This window comes from Bos taurus, chromosome 5 (genome assembly GCF_002263795.3).
Source record: "Bos taurus isolate L1 Dominette 01449 registration number 42190680 breed Hereford chromosome 5, ARS-UCD2.0, whole genome shotgun sequence".
NCBI lineage: Eukaryota > Metazoa > Chordata > Mammalia > Artiodactyla > Bovidae > Bos > Bos taurus.
This window is the reverse complement of record NC_037332.1, coordinates 66777469-66801416: the sequence shown is the minus strand read 5'-3', so window position 1 is coordinate 66801416 and position 23948 is coordinate 66777469. Positions and strand designations below refer to the sequence as shown.

Below are 23948 nucleotides of genomic sequence, written 5' to 3'. Positions count from 1 at the left end.
GTTTATACATGCATGCTCAGTTACACAGTCGTGTCTGACTCTTTGTGACCCCACAGACTACAGCCTGCCAGGCTCCTCTGTTTCTAGAGTCTTCCAGGCAAGAATCTTGGAGTGGGTTTGCATTTCCTTCTCCAAGGGATCTTTTGGACCCTGGGATCAAACCCATGTTTCTTACATCTCCTGCATTGGTAGGTGGGTTCTACCATGAGCACCACGTGGGAAGCCCCCTTTGTCCATGGATGGATGCCAAATTATTGTTGTTCAGAGGTGGTATAAGAGAGGACATCTTATTTGGCCATCTTGCTTTCATCACTCTCCATAATGTTGGTTTTCTGATCCAATTTTTTTCTATGGCATGTTAGGTTTCTCCACAGAAACAGAATCAATTTTATGTGTGTATGTGTGTGTGTGTGTGTGTTAGTTTCTCAGTTGTGTCCGACTCTCTGCAATCCCATGGAATGCGTATATATATATATATATATATATATATATATATATATAATTATGGAGAACGGCACGTCTAAGTCGTCAGTGTTAGCCAGCAGGCTCCAGACCCAGGAGAACTAATGGTACAGATAAACTCCATAGACCATCTGAAGGAAAATTCCTTCTTGTCCCAGGAAGTTGATCTTTTTGTTCTATTCAGGCCATCAACTGATTGAATGAGGTACACCCACATGATGGAGAGAAATCTGCTTACTTAAACTTCACCAACATAAATGCTATTCTTATCCAAGAACATCTCCAAGTTGACACATAAGATTAACCATCATTTTATGGCTGCCTATATTATCATTGTCTTCAGGAGCCTTGATGTCACCTGGTAACAATATTTGCATTATTCCCAAGTCTGGTGGCAATGTAAGGGAAGACCCTCTGAAGCCAGGCAGTACTGAGTTTAAATCCTGACTCTGTGAGACTTTAGGCAAGTTTATTAAGCTCTCTGAAACTCATTTCCTTTTCAGTATGATTAAAATAAAAATGTCCTGGAGACATGTAGTTGCTAAAAAGATGAAAATAGTACACACCTAACAGAATGTCTGGTACATAGAATACATTTAAATAAATATTAAATCCCCTCCTTCCTTATTCCCAATTTCCTATAGTTTTCATACTCCAAGGCTATTATCTTTAGATACTTGTTCTTTGTCTTATTCAGGGATTCATTAGCTGTAAATTAGTAAAAGCCTGTCGAAATTAACTAAAAAGAAAAGTGGGGGAAGTGAGGATTATTATAATACTATAAGAAGCACCCTTACATATTTCTTTAAAAAGGAAATTAGATTCAGCTGAGCTTCACTGGGAAGGCTTTGGGGACTGGGCCACATCCATGGTATCTGCCTCATTCATTTCTCTTTGGAGGTTTCTTCCTCTTATTTCTATCTCACTCATCACTTCTCTTCCTTATTCAATTTGGTTTGCATCTAGTTTTGGTCAGAACTGACCATGTTGCGACTTGGTGTGTGGGTCATTCTCTCAAGAGCGAGAATTTGATTGGCTTCCTGACACCAATAGACTTCCTGACACCAATGCAGGTGTCCATGCTGATCCAATCAGAGGGCAAGATATGGTGCATCCATGGTCACTTAGTTTTGCCTGCCAGGAGAGAGAGTGATAGAAAAGAGACTTCTATAGGGAAAAGCACTCCCAAAATATGTCGACCATTTCTACTTCATTTTCCATGTATCAAATACTGTATGTATGTATATATGTGTGTATATATATATATTAATTTCAGAGAGATACATACTCTTTTGGGCTTCCCTGGTAACTCAGCTGGTAAAGAATCCCCGGTTTGATTCCTGAGTTGGGAAGATCCGCTGGAAAAGGGATAGCCTACCCACTCCAGTATTCTTGGGCTTCCCTGGTAACTCAGCTAGTAAAGAATCCATCTGCAATACGGGAGAGACCTGGGTTCCATCCCTGGGTTGGGAAGATCCCCTGGAGAAGGGAACTGCTACACACTCTAGTATTCTGGCCTGGAGAATTCCATGGACTGTATAGTCCATGGAGTCGCAAAGAGTCGGACACGACTGAGCGACTTTTCACTTCACATACTCTTTACTCTCCCAAAGAAGGTTTCTTCTCCCCATGCTTCCTCCAGAGAAGAAAATTCTGTTTTCCCAAGAGAACTATATTTTATTTTCCCAAGCTGAGATAATTCCAGTTTATTGAACCTCTTTTTAATAAGACATATTTAAAAACTGTTTGCATTGTTATTGTCCCAAGGGAGCCCTGTGGGCTTACTTTCTTACTTTTTGCCATGCCACTTAATTTAATTATGTCATCTTGTCATTGCTACACATAATCTCAGGGGACCCTGGGAAATAGGGCCATGCTGGATGCTATGCATTCCAAGCATCTCCAATTCTTCTCATCAAATCATAATTTTCTTCAACCTGATGCTGTTTATACAAAACAACCATTCCAAGATGGTAATGGCCACAGGGACAAATCCAAATGGAGATGTAAGGTATTATCTGATCAATTTGATCACTTTTGACAGCTGGTTCAGATAATTAGAGCAGAAAGGAAAAGATCTCTTTTTCTCCAAGGTTTGTCTTTTGGTCTAAATTGTTTATGTCACAGTTTTATATCTTCTCTTCACTTGATGGGTACACCTATGTTTTCTCCAGCCAAAGAGTTTATTATCTAGGCAGCTTAGTAAATTTTCAGCTTTAGCCATTTTTTCTGGGAAGAAAATTTTAATGGGTAAAATTATTCATTTTAGAGTGTACAAGGCCAAAATTGACTCTGGTATTTCACTTGATGAGACCAAGGATTGCATACAAAAGATCTACATACTATGCAAATGTATTTTCTATGTATATGTATAAAGTTTGGCAACTCCCTCCCCTAAGCCCTTAAGTAATGTGCTTTGATTTGAGATAGGTTAATTCAATAAAAGCTTCACTTTCTTTTCTGAAGGCATCTGAGGGGCCAATGCTGGTGTGTTATTGACACTGCCATAAAACAGGGTAATCTCACTCATTTATCAGTTTTTGCTCTGGAGGACCTAAAGCTGAGCTTATTTAGAAACTGAATTATCTCTGGCCCTCAGAGCCAGATGGCAAGTTCCTGTGAAGGTGGAGGAATATTGCTTCCAGGCGTTATTGGAAAGTAATCTCCACACCTGCCATAGCCTATGGAGCAGACTGATAAACACAGAACATGCTACATCCCTCCCACCAACCCACAGCCCCAAACAGTCCAAAGTCAGAACCAGATTCAGCATGAAATGTACAAGTGATGGCCTCCACCCTCCATGCATATCAGTCCCGTTTGACATACACATACTCAAATACTAATGCTATATTTTCAAAAAGAAAAGTTGGGTTGGCTATCACTTTCCATCCAGGTGCTTAAATAAGTCTTTTCTTCTCCTCATCATTATGAAACGGCATGGTCAAAGACAGAGAAGAATGGGTAACACTCCTGGGTACGTTTACCAGAGTATTATTAAAGAAAAGGAATTACTTTGCTTCAAAGGTGGAGATTTACAATACCTGTATAATGTTTCCAAAGGGGATAATGAAAGGTTTGGCCAGAGCTCTACATCTTACACTTACACAGGGGTTTTTGACTTGTTTGTATATGTTAAACACACGCACACAATATATCCATAATATATGGATTCCATATATCCTGCCCGCCTCTTGGAATTATCAAGAGAGTGATTCAGTACTTACCTGGCAGGAAAGATACCATGATTACAAAGGTTGTTTTCCCAGGACAAAGCTTATTCATTGCACTCTGGAGGTGCTACACCCTGCGATGTCCCCAAAGGTGGAAAACTCAACTGCATAATTTGTGGTAGTTGGGGATTGAGTTCGTGCTTTCCCTGTTAAAAAAAAAAATGAGAGAGAGGGAGATAGAGAGAAGGAGGAAGGACGATTCACTCATTTTCTCATTTAATAAGTATGTTTGGTTGAAGGGATCCAAAAACAGAAAAGACATGTCTAGTTTGTAAAGAAATCCATCTTGGAGAAAGGATTAAATTAGGTCATGATATGGATAGTAGCTCACATTATTTTTAAAGTTGTCATTGTGCTAAAATGGTTTCATAATTGTGGGTCTTTTATTTTCATCCAGAACGGCTGGATATAGGTGCTTTCGAAATTATTGGAGCAGGATGATGTATAGCAAAGACATCTGCTGTGTTGTTGTGTTGGTGATAGTTCTAGCTATCAGAATCTTATCATTTTTAAAAAGACTTGTTTGTCTATTTATTTGGCTGTGGCAGGTCTTTGTTGCTGTATGTGAGCTTCTCTAGTTGCAGTGTGCAGGCCTCTGCAGTGGCTTCTTTTGCTGCGGAGCATGGGCTCTAGGCCCACAGGCTTCAGTAGCTGCAGCTCGTAGGCTCAGCGGTTGTGTCTCACTGGCTCTGGTGCACTGGGCCAGTAGTTGTGGCACATGGATTTAATAGCTCCCTGGCATATTGGACCTTCCCAAACCAGGGATGGAATCAGTGTCCTTTGCATTGCAAGGCAGATAGAAGCTTATTATTTTTTTAATTTAAATTTATTTATTTTAATTAGAGGCTAATTACAATATTGTATTGGTTTTGCCATACATCAACATGAATCCGCCACGGGTGTACACGTGTTCCCAATCCTTTACCCCATACCATCCCTCTGGGTCATCCCAGTGCACCAGCCCCAAGCATCCTGTATCCTGCATCAAACCTGGACTGGCCATTCGTTTCTTATATGATATTATACATGTTTCAATGCCATCTCCCAAATCATCCCACCTTCGCCCTCTCCCACAGAGTCCAAAAGACTGTTCTATACATCTGTGTCTCTTTTGCTGTCTCGCATACAGGGTTATCGTTACCATCTTTCTAAATTCCATACATATGCGTTAGTATACTGTATTGGTGTTTTTCTTTCTGGCTTACTTCACTCTGTATAATAGGCTCCAGTTTCATCCACCTCATTAGAACTGATTCAAATGTATTCTTTTTAATGGCTGAGTAATACTCCATTGTGTATATGTACCACAGCTTTCTTATCCATTCGTCTGCTGATAGACATCTAGGTTGCTTCCATGTCCTGGCTATTATAAACAGTGCTGCGATGAACATTGGGGTACACGTGTCTCTTTCAATTCTGGTTTCCTCGGTGTGTATGCCCAGCAGTGGGATTGCTGGGTCATATGGCAGTTCTATTTCCAGTTTTTTAAGGAATCTCCACACTGTTCTCCATAGTGGCTGTACTAGTTTGCATTCCCACCAACAGTGTAAGAGGGTTCCCTTTTCTCCACACCCTCTCCAGCATTTATTGCTTGTAGACTTTTGGATAGCAGCCATTCTGACTGGCATGAAATGGTACCTCATTGTGGTTTTGATTTGCATTTCTCTGATAATGAGTGATGTTGAGCATGTTTTCATGTGTTTGTTAGCCATCTGTATGTCTTCTTTGGAGAAATGTCTAGTTCTTTGGCCCATTTTTTGATTGGGTCATTTATTTTTCTGGAATTGAGCTGCAGGAGTTGCTTGTATATGAAGCTTATTATTTTTAACAGGAATGCTTCTGACTATTTTCCTTTAGCTGTATTAACTTAATAAGAAATAAGTGCTAGAGGTTTTAAAGCCAGCCAGATCCGCAGTTGACTCTTGGTTTTACCAATAAGTTACTGAGTGACATTGTTGGTGGTGGGAGTAGGGGGAATCACATAAACTCTCTGACCTTTATTGTTCTTATCTATTAAATGGGGATAATAGAATTAAGGATTCTCAAAGTTTTTTTATGAGTTATATATTAGTCTGTATTTTTAAAGCACCTAAGAGAGTGGGTGGTTCCATAAATGAAAAAAAAAATAGACAGCAGTCAGATTTTATTTCATAGGAAATCTGATTGTTATAATATGACAAATTAACTGAAGGCCTCAGACAAATTAGGGATTCCCTGATGGCTCAGATGGTAGAGTCTGCCTGCAATGCGGGAGACCTGAGTTAGATCCCTGGCTTGGGAATATGCCCTGGAAAATGAAATGGCGACCCATTCCAATATTCTTGCCTGGGAAATCTCATGGACAGAGGAACCTAGCAGGCTACAGTCCATGGGGTTGCAAAGAGTAGGACATGACTGAACAACTTCACTTTCACTTTTTCACTTTTCAGACAAATTAATACCTTTTCGAGCCCAACTCTAGAGAATCGTCTCTCAGAGTTCTTGAAATTTTTAAAAAACTATATATGAATTCCCTAGGAGGTTTTTGTTATATTAAATCCATCTAGAAAATCATTGTATGATATCATTCTCAGTATGCTAGGAGAAAAAATGTTAAACCCAAAAAGAAGATGAGGACTTCAGGTTGCTTTTTTTCCATTCAAGATAATCTGTGAAGACTGGCATGAAAATGCAGATTCTTAATTGAACAAAGACAATTATTTCCAGATTGAAGTACAGTGGTGAATAGCTCTGTGCTCCAATTACCATCAGACTTTTATTTCCAATGGGAGGCTGAAATCACAGATGAGTTAGCCTTAATTGGGAGAAATGGCTGAAATTGTGGTTTTAATACCCTACTGTAACATCATGTATGTAGGTCATCTTTTTTCATGTATACATGACTGTGCCCTGTTTATGTCCATTTGGGACAGCAAGCTGTGATGGCAAGAGGGATAGCCTTTTTACAAACAAAGGTATAAGCATCCAGAAGTTAATTAGAGCCATAAAACTGTATAGCTTTTAAATAAAGAAGTGGAAAAGTCCATTCTTTTTTATAACTATATATGAATTCACTGACTAATGTGAAAACCTAACTCAAGATAGCATTACTTCAAGCAAGATTTCCTCGATCCTGACTATTCCTTCATAATATATTCCACTTAAGACTATCAGAGAGTAGCCCAGCCATGAATACATAGGCCCCCTCAAATTAGGTCAGGTCTAACAGATTTTCTAAAGGTTGAAAAAAATACAAATACAAACGTCAGATGAAGTCTATGCTTTTCAAACAACCAGCGAACACCAAAGGAGAGTTTGTTGTATGGTTGAGTTGGACATGGTGTTGTGTTGGCAGAGATGAAGATATGGAAATGTTATTAGTAAAGATTCCTCTTCTCAGGTTCCTTTTTCACTCCAGCTGGGAATTCTAGAATCGGACACACGAAACCTTGTCACCAACCGTGGTGAATCATTTGTGTCTGTATAGATGTTTCCTGTTTTCAAAGGGATTTCACAAATTATTTCTTTTGATTGATCCTCATTCCTCCAAACTCCAAGCTAGGTGGGGTAAATTTCATCACCTCTTTTTACAAATAAATAAACTGAGGCCCATATCCTTGCTTAGGGGGAGAGTGAAAGAGCATAGGGCTGGAACAAAGACCCAGCCTTTGATTAATAATAGCCAACCCAAAATGTCACATGTCACCAGAAAGTGAAAGTGTTAGTTGCTCAGTTGTGTCCGACTTTATGTGACCCCATGGACTGGTAGTCTGCCAGGCTCCTCTGTCCATGGGATTCTCCAGGCAAGAATACTGGAGTGGGTTGCCATTCCCTTCTCCAGGGGATCTTCCCAATGCCGGAATTGAACCCAGGTTTCTTGCATTGTAAGCAGATTCTTGACCATTTGAGCCACCAAAGAAGCCCTACATGTCACTGGAGGAACTGTAAATGACTTCCATGCCTTAGCATGTACTTCCCTGGTAGCTCAGTGGCAAAGAATCCACCTGCAATGCAGAAGATGCACATTTGATCCCTGGGTCAGGAGGATCCCCTGGAGTAGGAAATAGAAACCCATTCCAGTATTCTTGCCTGGGAAATCCCATGGACAAAGGAGCCTCATGGGCTATAGTCCAGGGGATCTCAAAGAGTCAGACTTGACTGAGTGACTGATTGTGCACACATGCCTTAACATGCCAGCCACTACACTTCCACTGTCTTTCAGGCCATGGAAACAACAAGAAAAACACTTGTGCTGTCTGTTCTCCTATAGTCATTAGCTTTCATAATTAGGGAGATATAGTTATCACCAACCTGCAGATGTGGAAACTGGTGCTCATAAAGGATAAGTGACTTTTTCAAAGTCTGACAATTAGTTAAGGGATGAAACTAGACCCAGACTAGCCTCACTGACTGATTCTAAATTCTGTGCTTTTTCCATTTGCCAGAAAAGACCCAGGTTTTTATTTACCTCCTTTGCTTCTGATGCTTTTCACAAAATGTATTCGTTTGTTCAACAAAAATCACAGCAGTGGACAAAATAGACCCCCAATCCCTGCCCCTATAGAGCTTACATTCTAGTAGGAAAAATAGACAATATACAAAATAAGTGAAAAGATACTGTATGTTTGATGGTTGTAAGTGCTATGGAGAAGCTGGAAAGGATTTTCAGGAGACAGCGAAGTTGAGATTTTAGACCAGGTCATCTGGGGAGGCTTCCCTGAAAGGTGGCATTTCAGAAAGGTTCAGAGGGAAGTGAGAGAGTAAATCTGCATTTCAGATGGAGGAAGAAGCAGTTGTCCCCAGCTCAGTGTTTGCCTGGCTTGACCAAGGAATAGGGCAGAAGTGAAGGAGGCTGGAGCTGTGAGGGTAGCGGTAAAGGAGTAAGACCACAGGTCCTAGGGTAATGAGAGGTCAAAAGAGCCAGGCTTAGGCCAACTTGAGGAGTTTTCAGAGTGAAATGGATGCTATTTGAGTGTTTTGATTAAAGGACACCGTTATTCTGACATGTCATAAGGAAAGCTCTAGGTCCATGCTGAGAATAGATGAACAAGGGTCCAAATGGAGGAAGAAAAAACAGTTAGAAGGGAAATGACAACAATAACAATAATTATAATATTATTAAATTAAAACAGGCAAAAAATGATTGCTATTGGCTTCCACCAGGAAGATGATAAAAAATGGTCAGAAAGAAATACGGCTGGCTGTACCCCTGTTGCAGCCTGTCTGCCTTGGTTGCTAAGGGTCTTGGGGACATGAAGAGGGAGGGAGCCCTCCCAGCACAAAGCTCCCAGGAGTGGCAGGCAGTCAAGAGAGAACCTCCTGAGGAGAGGGGCTGGTTGATGACCACATCTGCTCCCCAGATGCCATGCAGCAGGGTTCTCAGGGAGGCTACTCTCTCCCCACACTGCTCCTAGCCAGAGCTCCTTTCTCAGGCCATCTTTGCACCAATCCTCCTTCATCCCCTTTCTCCCTTCATAGACCTGCAGCATTGACATACCTGGCCACTGTCATCCACCTCGGGCTTCAGTAGTTCTTTCTCTCTAATGAGGTTCTTGGAACTCCAGTTGGCATATCCAATTGTTTATTCTAGCCAATAGCAAATAAAGATCCTGTTCCTAACAAAAATAAATACAAATTGAGCTTTTACTATGTGTCAAAACCTGAACTAAGTGCTATACGTGAAATACTAATATATCTTTCTAACCTTTGTGCATGCTTAGTCATTCAGTCATGTCCAACTCTTTGCAACCCCATGGACTGCAGCCCACCAGGCTCCTCTGTCCATGGGATTTCCCAGGCAAAAATACAGGAAGGGGTTGCCATTTCCTACTCCAGGGGATCTTCCCAACCCAGGGATCAAACCCATGTCTCCTGCATTGCAGGCGAATTATTTACCATCTAAGGCACCAGGGAGCCCTTTTAATCTTTACTACAACCCAGCAAGGAAAGTACTATTTTATGTACAAAGAGTATCAGAAAGATAATCAATTTGCCCAAATTCAAATAGCTGGCAAACAAAGACGTTGCCACTGAACTTAGACAGCTAGGGTATAGAATCTTAATTTTTGCTACTGTATCAATCTCAAGTCAGGTTCATGGCTCCTCTGACTCCAAGCCTCTTGGCTATTTGATGCCAGTCTGCTAATATGATTATAAGATTTTGATCACATGTATCCATGAGGCTCAGCAGGAAGCTAGTGCCTTAATGTGCTGGTACCTGAGTATTCTAGTACCATCTCTATAGTTAGCTGCTGCTGCTAAGTCGTGTCCGATTCTGTGCAACCCCATAGACAGCAGCCCACCAGGCTCCCCCATCCCTGGGATTCTCCAGGCAAGAACACTGGAGTGGGTTGCCATTTCCTTCTCCAGTGCATGAAAGTGAAGTCACTCAGTCGTGTCCGACCCTTTGCGACCCCATGGACTGCAGCCCACCAGGCTCCTCCGTCCATGGGATTTTCCAGGTTAGGCTTTCCACCAGTTCCCCAGGGCCATACAGTTCCACCTCTCTAGAAGACAGCTGTTCTTGTTTCTCTGCAAATATTTGTCTGATACCTGGCTAGTATCTTTGTCACATTTCAAAGTTTGTATTTTATCTATTTTAAGTGAAAACTATGGGATAAACTATCATGGGATGAAGAAAAGAGCCCTAAATTGGGATGAGAAGACCTGGTTTCGAGTCCCAACTCCAGCACTAAGGCAGTTGAAGATGCACTCCATTGCTAGACACAAAACCACATCTGAGCTAGTCAAGGAAAAGAGGGAATTTATTTGGTCATCCTAACTGGCAAGTCCAAAGGGTGACATTAATTTCAGACATGACTGCATCCAGGGAATTAAATAACAGAGGACCCTGTCTCACTGGATCTATCACCTCTGTCTGCCACTGTTTGGGCTTTGCTCTTGGTATGTTCATTGTATTTTACAGTAAAGATGGCTCTCCCCAACTCCATGCTAGGTTTTTCTTAATACTGCTGCTACTGCTAAGTCACTTCAGTCATGTCCGACTCTGTGTGACCCCATAGATGGCAGCCCACCAGGCTCCCCGATCCCTGGGATTCTCCAGGCAAGAACACTGGAGTGTGTTGCCACAGGACATTACAAAAGAAACCAATCCCCCCTCACCATATTCATGTAAACCCCTAAATACAGACATGATTGGCCTTATTTGGGAAAGGTGTTTGACCATGAACCAGCTGCTAGGTCTCAGTTGACGATGTATTCTGCTGGGCAGCCTGGATGATGAGTACACCTCTGCAGTGGGGAATACAGGACAAGCTAATCAACCATCACATCAGCAGGAGACAGTTCAGCAGTAAAAAAAAAAAAAAAAAATGCTGAGCAGGTAAATGTAACAACTTTACACAACAATCATGAAAGGTCTTCCCAATACAGAACACATGCATGCCCCTCCACAGGGCAGCCCAAAGCCTCAGCCACCTGCCACATCCAGCTCCAAGTCCTAACTACTGGGTCATATGCAGTCCTCTTCATCAGGTCCAGATGTAACTCCTGTGATACAGCAAGTCAAAACAAGAAATAAGTTACCTGACCCTACACATCTCCTCTCACTCATACACACACATAATACCCTTAGAACACATCGTACACACACACAATATACTCAGTATACATCTTGGCTTTCTAGGTGAAAGGCATTTCCTATAACAAAGGGTTAAATCAAAAGAGCAGAGACTGACTCTCCTGGTGGTCCAGTGGTTAAGAATCCACCTTGTGATACAGGGTCCCTGGGTTTGATCACTGATTGGGAACTAAGCTTCCCTGGTGGCTCAGAGGGTAAAGCATCTGCCTGCAATGTGGGAGACCCGGGTTTGATCCCTGGGTCTGAAAGATTCCCTGAAGAAGGAAATGGCGACCCACTCTGGTACTCTTGCCTGGAAAATCCCATGGACAGAGAAGTCTGGTGCAGGCTATAGTCCATGGGGTCGAAAAGAGTTGGACACGACTGAGTGATTTCACTTTCACTTTCACTTTGGGAACTAAGATTCCACGTGCTGTGGAGCAACCCAGCCCACTCACCACAGCTAGGAAGCCCGTGAGCCACAGCGAAAGATCCCACATGACACAACAGAGATTCTGCATGCTCCAGCTAAGACATGACTCAGTCACATAAATAATTAAGAGTAGAGACTATTTAGACCAAGAAATAAAGTACATCTTGTACAGAGGCATGTTACATATTGAATTGTGTTCCCCTCGGAAGAGGTATATTGAACTCCTAACTCCCAGTACCTCAGCATGTGACCATTGGAGACAGGATCATTAGAGAGGTAATCAAGATGAAATGAAGTCATTAGAGTGTGTTCTAATCCAATATGGTGTTGTTATAAGAAGAAATCTAGACACAACAGAAACACAGGTGAACATGAAGACAGCCATCTACAAGCCAAGGAGAGGGACCTGGAACAGCTTCTCCTCTCACAGTCCTCAGAAGAAAGTGACCCTGCTGACACTTTGATTTTAGACTTCCAGCCTCCAGAACTGAGACAATACATTTCTGATGTTTAAACCACCCAGCTTGTGGTACTTTGTTATGATAGCACTGTCAAATGGATATAAGGCCTCTATTGTTTTTGCCTGCCTATCATACATTCCCCCTATGGTTCTTCTGGGGACTTCTTCCCTTCTCCTCTTAGTTCATGTGGTTCTTCTGGATCTGATTCAGTCTATAGCTCCAGGAGTTAGCAATGACCCAGGCTTAATCAATCAGTGTATTCCATCCCCTGACCACAATGACTGGTCAGTGAAAACAGGCCAGGTTTTTTGCTGAAATCTTTTTCAGGAGTTGCTATGCTGGTAGAATGTAGGCCTGGAACTAGTGGTGTTCACCTTGCTAGCATGAAGTAATACCCTTCCTGAGAGTAGACCAATGCCAAGAAAAGCCAGTAAGAGAGATGGGAGTATAAGAATTCTGACAATATATAATATGAGCACCTGGATAGAAGTGTTCCTGAAATTGCATACTCCTCTACTTTTCCATATATATCCAACAATTTCTCTTTTATTTGGATTTGATTTGGGTTTCTTTCATAGCGACTGAAAGAGTTTGGATTAAATGATACTGTTCATTATTCCTAACTTCTTCCAACTGCCTTTTGACTTTCTTTGGTCACATTTTTCTCTGCTTCTTAATCCCATCCTGAATTCTCCATCTAAGAATTCTGCACACACACACACCCCTTTACACTTATGGAGAAACTCCAGTACAGAAGTGAGTTTAAGTAACATTTATGCACCTTTAATCTCCCTTCTTGCTATTCTTTGGAACTCTGCATTCAGATGCTTATATCTTTCCTTTTTTCCTTTGCTTTTCACTTCTTTTCTTTTCACAGCTATTTGTAAGTCCTCCCCAGAAAGCCATTTTGCTTTTTTGTATTTCTTTTCCATGGGGATGGTTTTGATCCCTGTTTCCTGTATAATATCATGAACCTCAGTCCATAGTTCATCAGGCACTTTATCTATCAGATCTAGTCCCTTATCTATTTCTCACTTCCACTGTATAATCATAAGGGATTTGATTTAGGTCATACCTGAATGGTCTAGAGGTTTTCCCTACTTTCTTCAATGTCAGTCTGAATTTGGCAATAAGGAGTTCATGATCTGAGCCACAGTCAGCTCCTGGTCTTGTTTTTCTTGACTGTATAGAGCTTCTCCATCTTTGGCTGCAAAGAATATAATCAATCTGATTTTGGTGTTGACCACCTGGTGATGTCCATGTGTAGAGTCTTCTCTTGTGTTGTTGGAAGAGAGTGTTTGCTATGACCAGTGCATTTTCTTGGCAAAACTCTATTAGTCTTTGCCCTGCTTCATTCCGTATTCCAAGGCCAAATTTGCCTGTTACTCCAGGTGTTTTTTGACTGCCTACTTTTGCATTCCAGTCCCTATAATGAAAAGGACATCTTTTTTGGGTGTTAGTTCTAAAAGGTCTTGTAGGTCTTCATAGAACCATTCAACTTCAGCTTCTTCAGTGTTACTGGTTGGGGCATAGACTTGGATTACTGTGATATTGAATGGTTTGCCTTGGAAATGAACAGAGATCATTCTGTTGTTTTTGAGATTGCATCCAAGTACTGCATTTCAAACTCTTTTGTTGACCACGATGGCTACTCGATTCTTCTGAGGGATTTCTGCCCATAATAGTAGATACAATGATCATCTGAGTTAAATTCACCCATTCCAGTCCATTTTAGTTCGCCTATTCCTAGAATGTCGACGTTCACTCTTGCCATCTCTTGTTTGACCACTTCCAATTTGCCTTGATTCATGGACCTGACATTCCAGGTTCCTATGCAATATTGCAAAGCCTTCCTCAGCGATCAATGCAAAGAAATAGAGGAAAACAACATAATAGGAAAGACTAGAGATCTCCTCAAGAAAATTAGAGATACCAAGGGAACATTTCATGCAAAGATGGGCTCGATAAAGGACAGAAATGGTATGGACCTAACAGAAACAGAAGATATTAAGAAGAAGTGGCAAGAATACACAGAAGAACTGTACAAAAAAGATCTTCATGACCAAGATAATCACGATGGTGTGATCACTCACCTAGAGCCAGACATCCTGGAATGGAAGTCAAGTGGGCCTTAGGAAGCATCACTACGAACAAAGCTAGTGGAGGTGATGGAATTCCAGTTGAGCTATTTCAAATCCTGAAAGATGATCCTGTGAAAGTGCTGCACTCAATATGCCAGCAAATTTGGAAATCTCAGCAGTGGCCACAGGACTGGAAAAGGTCAGTTTTTATTCCAGCCCCAAAGAAAGGCAATGCCAAAGAATGCTCAAACTACTGCACAATTGCACTCATCTCACATGCTAGTAAAGTAATGCTCAAAACTCTCCAAGCCAGGCTTCAGCAATACGCGAACTGTGAACTTCCAGATGTTCAAGCTGGTTTTAGAAAAGGTAGAGGAACCAGAGACCAAATTGCCAACATCCACTGGATCATCGAAAAAGCAAGAGAGTTCCAGAAAAGCATCTATTTCTGCTTTATTGACTATGCCAAAGCCTTTGACTGTGTGGATCACAATAAACAGTGGAAAATCCTGAAAGAGATGGGAATACCAGACCACCTGACCTGCCTCTTGAGAAACCTATATGCAGGTCAGGAAGCAACAGTTAGAACTGGCCATGGAACAACAGACTGGTTCCAAATAGGAAAAGGAGTATGTCAAGGCTGTATATTGTCTCCCTGCTTATTTAACTTCTATGCAGAGTACATCATGAGAAATGCTGGGCTGGAGAAAGCACAAGCTGGAACCAAGATTGCTGGGAGAAATATCAATAACCTCAGATATGCAGATGACACCACCCTTATGGCAGAAAGTGAAGAGGAACTAAAAAGCCTCTTGATGAAGGTGAAAGAGGAGAGTGAAAAAGTTGGCTTAAAACTCAACATTCAGAAAACAAAGATCATGGCATCTGGTCCCATCATGTCATGGGAAATAGGTGGGGAAACAGTGGAAACAGTGTCAGACTTTATTTTTGGGGGCTCCAAAATCACTGAAGATGGTGACTGCAGCCATGAAATTCAAAGACAATTACTCCTTGGAAGGAAAGTTATGACCAACCTAGATAGCATATTCAAAAGCAGACATTACTTTGCCAACAAAGGTCCATCTAGTCAAGGCTATGGTTTTTCCAGTGGTCATGTATGGATGTGAGAGTTGGACTGTAAAGCAAGCTGAGAGCTGAAGAATTGATGCTTTTGAACTGTGGTGTTGGAGAAGACTCTTGAGAGTCCCTTGGACTGCAAGGAGATCCAACCAGTCCATTCTGAAGGAGATCAGCCCTGGGATTTCTTTGGAAGGAATGATGCTAAAGCTGAAACTCCAGTACTTTGGCCACCTCATGCGAAGAGTTGACTCATTGGAAAAGACTCTGATGCTGGGAGGGATTGGGGGCAGTAGGAGAAGGGGATGACAGAGGATGAGATGGCTGGATGGCATCACTGACTCAATAGACGTGAGTCTGAGTGAACTCCGGGAGTTGGTGATGGACAGGGAGGCCTGGTGTGCTGCGATTCATGGGGTCGCAAAGAGTCGGATACGACTGAGTGATTGAACTGAACTGAACTGAATCTCCCTTACTCTACATGAAACTTGAAGGGAAAGGTAGTCTTAATCTGATTTTCCCTATGTCTCCCTTTTAAGCACACATTCAACATCAGTTAGAGAAAATTTTGCCTTAAAGTATCAAGGATATTTTGAGGGAAGAATGTGAGAAAAACATAGGTCTTGGTAAACTTAGTATCACTTACTACTAAGTAATATCAAGTGAGTAAGAATGGAATGCCCCAAATACTAAACACTAAAAACGTAGCATTCCCAAACAAGTCTTCTTTTTTGGAGTAAAAATATAATCTAAAAATAAAGAATGTATAAATAGAATGCATGTGTAATTTTACCTTTGAGTATGAAATATTTGATGAAAAAAAAAATAGAGCTGTCTGTGGTCCTGAAAATCCAATTATTAAAAACATGGATACTTTTTGTTACTTTTATTACAAGAAGGATGAGACATTTTCCCATAAAAACAGAATGATTCTTAAAGAATTCTGAATCCAGATAATTAATCTCATTTTCTTTGACTTTAAGTACTCCTAGGCAGATGAATTAAGGAAGCAGATTATTATTCTGACAGAGACCTTTAAGTTACAAGAATGTACAGCTACAAAGTAATAGTAAATACAAACAGGAAAAAATACTAAATAGGAACTAGTAAGTGTCATCTTCTTGATCTCAATTATAGTTTTCTAACAAGGAAAAACATTTAACTCTCATATCAAAACTTAAGTATTGTCACATAATTTTCTTTGTTAGATTTTTCTTTCTTATATTTATAAACAAGAGCCTTTTCACAATTATGCTACTTCTTTTATTATGATATTTAAATAAATGTTCTATATTGACGTTTTCTTGACGTTTTTCCTATTTTTGGCACATTTTAGAGCTTAGTTTGTTGTGTTTTGGATTTTTTTTTTTCTGTTAAAGTTAGAGGGAAAAGAAACATTTCTGCAATGTGAGCATCTATCTTAGTCACTGAGCTTTCTATAATATGGCTTCCCACGGGGTAGAAGGCAGAAGTGTACCTGTGAAGAAAGTATTACACATTCCTACTACCAATGGGGAAAGCTGAGTTTCACAGCACTTAACATTGTTCAATAAAGAAGTTGCAGGATTCAAGCTAATTTTACATTTAGTGTTAGCCTTCTTCTTGAGGAAGGTGGCCAGGTAGTAAACTCCTGAAGACTTCAATTCATATGGCATCTTCTTTGATAAAGATAAGCCATGAGACCTATGGTCAGAGCATGAGCTTTGTAGTTGCACAGTTCTGCTTTCAAAGTTTGAAGTGTCAAACTGCTCTGAGCCTCAGTTTCCTCATTTTCAAAACAAAGCTGACCATACCTGCCTAGTATAAATGTGTGTAAAGAGTTTAGCAAAGTATCAAAGATGATACATCATAATGTTCAATAAATATTAGCTTTTATATATGCTACATATGTGTGAGATATACAGATAGATGGTTACAATGAAGGATACCTAGCATATAGCAGCTTGAATCCTTAGTAAACAAAAATAAGTGGTTTGGGAGGCTTTGTGGAAGGTTATGTGATAGCTTAGATTCTCAGGTAACATCAGATGCTGATAACAGGAGGTATAAATAATAGTCCCTCTTAATTCTCAGGTGAAACTCAATATGCTTTTGTCAAACTTGGCTTAAACGTTGGTTTGCCTCCATACACTTCTCTTTGCCTCATTCCATACCCTTTCTCTTAGCAACTTTTCTTATTCCTGTGCTTCAATAATTATTTCTAGATGCATTTCTAAATCCAACCAGATTATTGTTTTTTAGAGCTGTGGACCTGTATATCTAACTCCCTAGTGGACTGCTCTGTGTCCTGGGGTCAGTATGTCACAAAATAAGCTCATTATTATGCTCTCTGTCCCTTGCACTTCATCTCCATTCCTTATCCCAGCAAATGAAAATCCCATCAACTAACCAGAAACCCAGATTCTTCCTTACCCTCACATCCAATCAGCCCCCAACTACTATTAATTCTATCTTCAGACTATCTCTCCCTCCACATCCCTTCTCCATCTCCACTCAAATCATTCACTGCCTCTGTTTTCCTAGTTAACATCTTCATCATCTCTTGTTTTTCTAAGTGAATTTACAAATGTCAATATCATGTATATCACATTTATCCTCTCTTCTATGTGTACAAACAACCCTTATGTCATAAAGAACCTAATTCAAGATTGTTGAGCCTTTCATTTTAGCTATATTTTCTCTAATATTGAATTCTATTACAAATTTAAAATTAAGCATCATGTTTTGTAATTTTAAGTATTTTCATTAAAATAAAACATGAAACAATATATTCGTGTCTTTTTTTAACTTCTACTTTGTATTGGGATATGGTTGATTACTTGAGTGTGTGTGTTCATGGTCAGTCATATCTGACTCTTTGCCACCCCATGGACTGTAGCCCACCAGATTCCTCTGTCCATGGAATTTTCCAGGCAAGAATACTGAAGCAAGTTGCCATTTCCTACTCCAGGGGATCTTCCCAACCAAGGGATCAAATCTGTGACTCTTGCATCTCCTGCATTGCAACGCATACATCTCATGCCTGAAGAATCCCATGGACAGAGGAACTTGGCGGGCTACAGTACATGGGGTTGCAAAGAGTCAGACACGACAGAGTGACTAGGGCTTCCTTGGTGGCTCAGATTGTAAAGAACCTCCCTGCAATTCAGAATACCCGGTTTGATCTCTGGAAAATATAATTATTAAATATATAAATACATTTGTAGTTCAGTTTTTTTAAAAAACAATCTTTTCCATCTCTTTCCTTCTAAATCTCCTTACCCTCTCCAAACCATCCTCTGCCCAACTGCCAAAGCGACATTTTTTTTCCAAAGCAAGAGACTTTACTAGGAAGGGGCCCCCAGCTGGACAGCAGGGGAATAAGAGAACCAGGAGGACTGCTCTCAAAGCGACACTTTTAACACAAAAGCCTCCTCATGCCATTTGTCCCCATGCTCACCCTCCTCCAATGGTCCCCTTCCTAACCTCTGTAGTTTGCCTTGACATTTCAAGGGTTTAAAAAGCAGTACTCACTTGAAAGGAGTCAAAAACAGACAGAGATCAAAATGGCAGTTTTATTAATGAAAATACAGTCAAAACCAGGCTTAGGTTTGGGGAAACAATAGCTCCCTAACCCTGTACCCCAGAATTAGATTGCCTAACAGCTGAACACCCACAGTTAGGTTTTTCCATGTAAGGACAGACTTCTATTACAGGTGGCTGGGAATACATCAGAGGGGCTGCTCTATACAGGACAGAAGAGAAATGAAGCCCAACTCCCTAGGCCTGGACAGGAGTGAGGGAAGAGACAGAGAAGCCAGGAGAGGAATGCTAATAGAAGTCCCCACTAAGGGAAACGAGAGGCCAGCAGAAATGAGGTTTCTGCTCATCACCCCAACCTCGAGAACAGACATAGCCAGCAAAGCCTTTTATGTTGTCACCAGTTACTTCTCCCATACCTCCCCACCCCGCCCTCTTGACGGCCTTCTCTGTCGGACTCCCAGATTCTGAAGCTGCTTCTGCTGAAGGACTTGCAAGCTCCTGAACACATCAACTCTTCTCTTGTTTCTCTGCCCTTGCACAACCTCTTCTCTCTGCTAGGAGTGTCCCCTGGCTAGGTTTCTGCTCACTAAAATGTTCTCTCTTTCTCAGCCTTAAAGTCACAGCTGGCTCCTCTTGAAGTCTCCATCGCCTCACTCTGGCAGGATCCCTCTCTGGTGTTCCCAATGTATGTGCCACCCACCCACATCCAGCTGCCTGGTTATCTTTCCTTTGCAAGGTTAGAAGCTCTTTGAGGAGAGAGACCTACAGTTTGATCTTTGAATTAGAACAGCGCTTGGCACACAGACTACCCTCTAATAAATATGTGATGGCTGAATGAATATATACGGACCTTCATTATTTTGCCCCTTCATCATTCCATTCTCCCTCCTTATGGAAACAACAGCTTGATTTTCTCCTTGGGGAGCTAACAACTTCCTCCCCTGCCCCATACAGGGGCAACAAGATCCAATTTGAGTCTGGAGCAGAGGGTCACAGAAATCAAGAAGGGTGGTGCTTAATAATTTTGATAAAGGTGCCCAAAGGCAGCTAGTTGATAATGAAGGATGAATGTTTGTTGAAGTAAAGAAGGGAGTGAAAGGGAGAGAAGGAGGGAGGAAGGGGAAGAGGAAGGACAGGGGAGAGAGGGGAAGAAAGGAATAAGAGAGGGAGGGAGGGAGAGGGAAGAAGCAGCTTAGGATAGTGCTCTGGTCGAACCCTAGAGATCATTGGAAAGAATCTGCGGGGCTGAGCTGCAGTCTGGGAACTGTAAACCCTGGGGTCTGGACTCCTCTTACCTTCTCCACTAAACAGCCCTGTATTTAAATGGCTGCTTTCTCGCCTGGACTATTTTGGTACGTCTATTATTGGCTCCCATTTAGTGTCTGTTTATTTAAATCTGCTTTCAACTGGAACATAATTCTCTTGATGATCCGTTGATGCTGCGACACAGTAGGAATACAGATAATTGTCACTGTGCACTTTCTGCTGGAAATATAAAATTATTATCTTTAGAGCGGTGGAGTAGGGTGTTTGAGCACGGATATTAGGCAGCGCGGGCACGTGGGATTTGCAGAGTGCTAATTTGCTGGCTGCTCTGCCGGGCTCCGCGGGGTGTCATAAGAGCCTCCCCTATCCCCCGCCCCGGGGAACTCGGGAAGACACCCAGCTCCCCAGCACCCTGCCATCACTCCGCTGCCAAGAGAATGCGGGTAGCCACTCTCTCAGAGACTTGAGGATTTCTTCATGGTCATCACGGACCAAAGGGCGGGAGGCTGGTCACCGTCTCAGGCTCCACGGCCTTTTGGAGGGGTTGCTGGAACCAGGGGACAAAGTCTGAGCCGCACAGCCCCAGCAGAGAGCAGCCTGAAGGCATGCAATTAGAGCCACGACTGGCTGGGGTGGAGGGCTCGCCGCTGTGCACCCCTTCACGACTCCCTGGCCTCCCGGTCCCCTCACCCATCCCACGCCTCACCCCTTCTCCTCACCTGCTCCCATCATACACCCCCCAACCTCTTACCGCCTGCGCACCTACCTCCAGCCCTCAGCTCCCCACCCCCAGCGCGCTGCCTCCATTTACAAGCAGCATCACTAATTGCTTTTTAGGGTCCCTTTTCTGCTCTCTGTTCAAAATTCACGGGGCGTTCCCCGGCCCTTTTATGCTACTTTTCTGAACCTTTTCAGCCTCTTTTACAAACTTAGCACTTTCTGTGCCTCTTTTAGTCTTTTCGAGAAGAAAGAGACTTGAGAGAGGGTTTTTTTTTTTTTGGCAGTAAAGCTCCTTCTCCTGTACCCCCTCCCCCGCCTCTCCCCACCCCCCAGTCCCACCGCCACCCCCTCCAAAAGCACACGCATTGACCCTCCTCCCACTGAATGGGGCTTTGTGCAGGGAATTTCCGGAACATAGCCCAGTGCCCAGGCCTCTGTGAGGAGAGGAGGGGCCCAGCCGGGCAAGGAGACCCTTAAGCCCACCCCATTACCACGGTCACTGTTTGCCCTGGATTCTCTAAAAGGCCTATTGTTGCCGGTTGCCAGGTATTCCATAGCAACACTTAAGCCAAGCTGCCTACCCTATTTAGGCCCAAAACTTTTCAATGGCCTCCAAAACCCGTGCTTGTCAGCGCCGCAGACCGCTCCTCAAACAGCCTCAGAGGGGAGGGCGAAGCCAAACCATCCCCCAGCCGTCTCTGCCTTTCAAATATCCGTGTTTGAGGCTGCTTGGGGGCTCCTTGTCATTTGCCTAGGATCAGCAGGCCAAACAATCGCAATTAAAATTTCTCTCTCCCCCGACCCTGGCATCTCCCCCTCTCTCTGCCCCCCGGCCCAGTTGCAGACCTCTCTCTAACTTAATATTCAGCTGGGACTGGGTTTCATCATTTTCTGCAAGGGCCTCCTGACTTTCCTTGTCAACCATCTCAAAGGAAATTGCTTTATTATTTTAGGAGAGTTTGGGTGCACTTCCATGCACGGTTTATGCTCCTTCTCATCTCTGGTGAAGAGGAAGATAATAGAATCAGAGTCTATGTTCTAGAAGGAATCTTAATCATGGTCCCAGATGAGGGTCTGGAGGCCCAGATCCAGGAAGAGACTGGCTTGTGTCACAAGTTATTTAGAGGTGGGGGTCCAGAGCCCCAGGTCCCTGACCTCCAATCCCATGCTTATGCTCACTAGGAAGCTCCAATGTAACATGAGGAGGAGATGGCAGAGTGAGGAAAAAGTACTCTGTGCATCTCAAAAATGAAAATGGGAGGAAGGCAGGTTCCACATTCAGAGGAATGCATGAACCAGCCCTTCTTGCTCCTTCCTTTCCAGGTGAAATGTGAATTTGCCCCCAGCCCAGTTAAAAGCAAGCAACCCTGGAGATGTCAGTTCAGTTCAGTTTTCAGTTCAGTTCAGTTCAGTCGCTCAGTAGTGTCCAACTCTTTTCGACCCCAAGGACTGCAGCACACCAAGCTTCCCTGTCAATCACCCAACTCCCAGAGCTTACTCAAACTCAGGCTCATTGAGTTGGTGATGCCATCCAACCATCTCATCCTCTGTTATCCTCTTCTCTTCCTGCCTTCAATCTTTCCCAGCATCAGGGTCTTTTCCAATGAGTCAATTCTTTGCATCAGGTGGCCAAAGTATTGGAGTTTCAGCTTCAGCATCAGTCCTTCCAGTGAATATTCAGGACTGATTTCCTTTAGTATTGGCTGGTTGGATCTCTTTGCAGTCTAAGCTTTACCTGCTACCTTACTTTCCTCCCACTGGAGATTTATGGCATCTCTCACAGGTCCTGAATTAGATGAGGCTCAACTTAGCATTCTAGAACATTCAGCTGCTCCACCCCCACCAACCCCACACTCATCGTTTGACAGAAATCATCAACTAATTTGCCCAGAGTCACAGAGCACTTAGCATAAAACCAAGCTCTGTCCCACAGCCTGCATGGCCCTGCATGATCTGGACTGGCCCATCTCCTGTCCACCTATTGTATTTATTACCATCATAATTATTGTTTATAGATATTTGGATCTTATTTCTTATTTGCTCCATTCTCAAACATAACCTCAATTAGAACTCTACATCTTGTTTATCTTGTACCCCCAGAGCTTAGCATAGTGTCTGAAACATAGAAGGTACTCAATGAATATCTGAATAAATAAATGAAGATATTTGCTCATTGGTGGTAAATAGGAAAGTTAGAACTCAAGTCTTCTAATTCACAATGCAACATCCTTTTTCCTGAGGGCATTGTAAAATGAGAAAAGGAATAGTGTTTATGTGTTTTTAAGTCCTTCCTTATAACCCGGTGTTTCCCAAACTTTAAAAAAATTATTATTACTGCTCCACTAAATGAGCTTTAAAGATTGTCTTTACCTCATTGTCTCCTATGAAATTATCAGAGATATGTTCTATATCTAATAATGTACTGTGGTCCTTTAAAGGGCTGTAAGTCAGTGTAATGTTTAAGATTTCCCCACCCTAAGGACCAATTTTTGCCTCTTTCAGAGTGATGTCACCTCCCTTGAGAATTCATGTGATAACCAACAACAGTCACTTGCAGTAAAAGCCTACAGATTTCTGACGGTGCTATAAAACCAGTGAATTAATTCTGTGCCTGATGAAAATGGAGGAGGATTGTCTCAGAGCTTAGGTGTGGAAGAATTCTAACCATTGAAAGTGACAAGAATGGGCAGAAAGGATGGTGGATGTGTTAACTTTGGGCTTCCAGCCCAGCCCTCATATTACATACTTCACAAAAGTTTCTAAAAAGATCTTTAGAAAAACCTTTTCAGCTTAGGTAAATGTGGTGTTAAACCACTAATCGTTAACCCCTTTCCTCTTCTTATTCAGCTCTTAATCAGATTATACAAAAGCTTTCAGACATTCTTGGTTTCCAGTGCCAGTGTGTGAGGATAAAGTAGATTTTCTAAACTACTGCCTCAGAAGTCAAAATTTTTAAACTTTTACTGCTGGGTGTAGGTCCACAAAATAAATTCTTCATTAAGAAAAAATGTCAGCACTGGGAGCACCTGTGCAAGTTCAGTCTTCCACACAGACAAATGGGTTCAGCCATGAAGCCTGTAAGGAAGTCATTGCTCTTCCGAATTGCTCTCTTCCAGGCTCAGTGTGGTGGTCAGC

The 23948-nt window shown here is 42.1% G+C and overlaps 1 non-coding gene across 1 annotated transcript; it reads left to right on the top strand.

Annotated features, from left to right (window-relative positions):
- The first annotated feature begins 3681 nt into the window (after nt 1-3681).
- On the top strand, nt 3682-3845 carry LOC112446884 (U1 spliceosomal RNA). The gene has a single exon (XR_003034967.1). It is a non-coding gene; the product is annotated as a U1 spliceosomal RNA (small nuclear RNA).
- The last annotated feature ends 20103 nt before the right edge of the window (nt 3846-23948 follow it).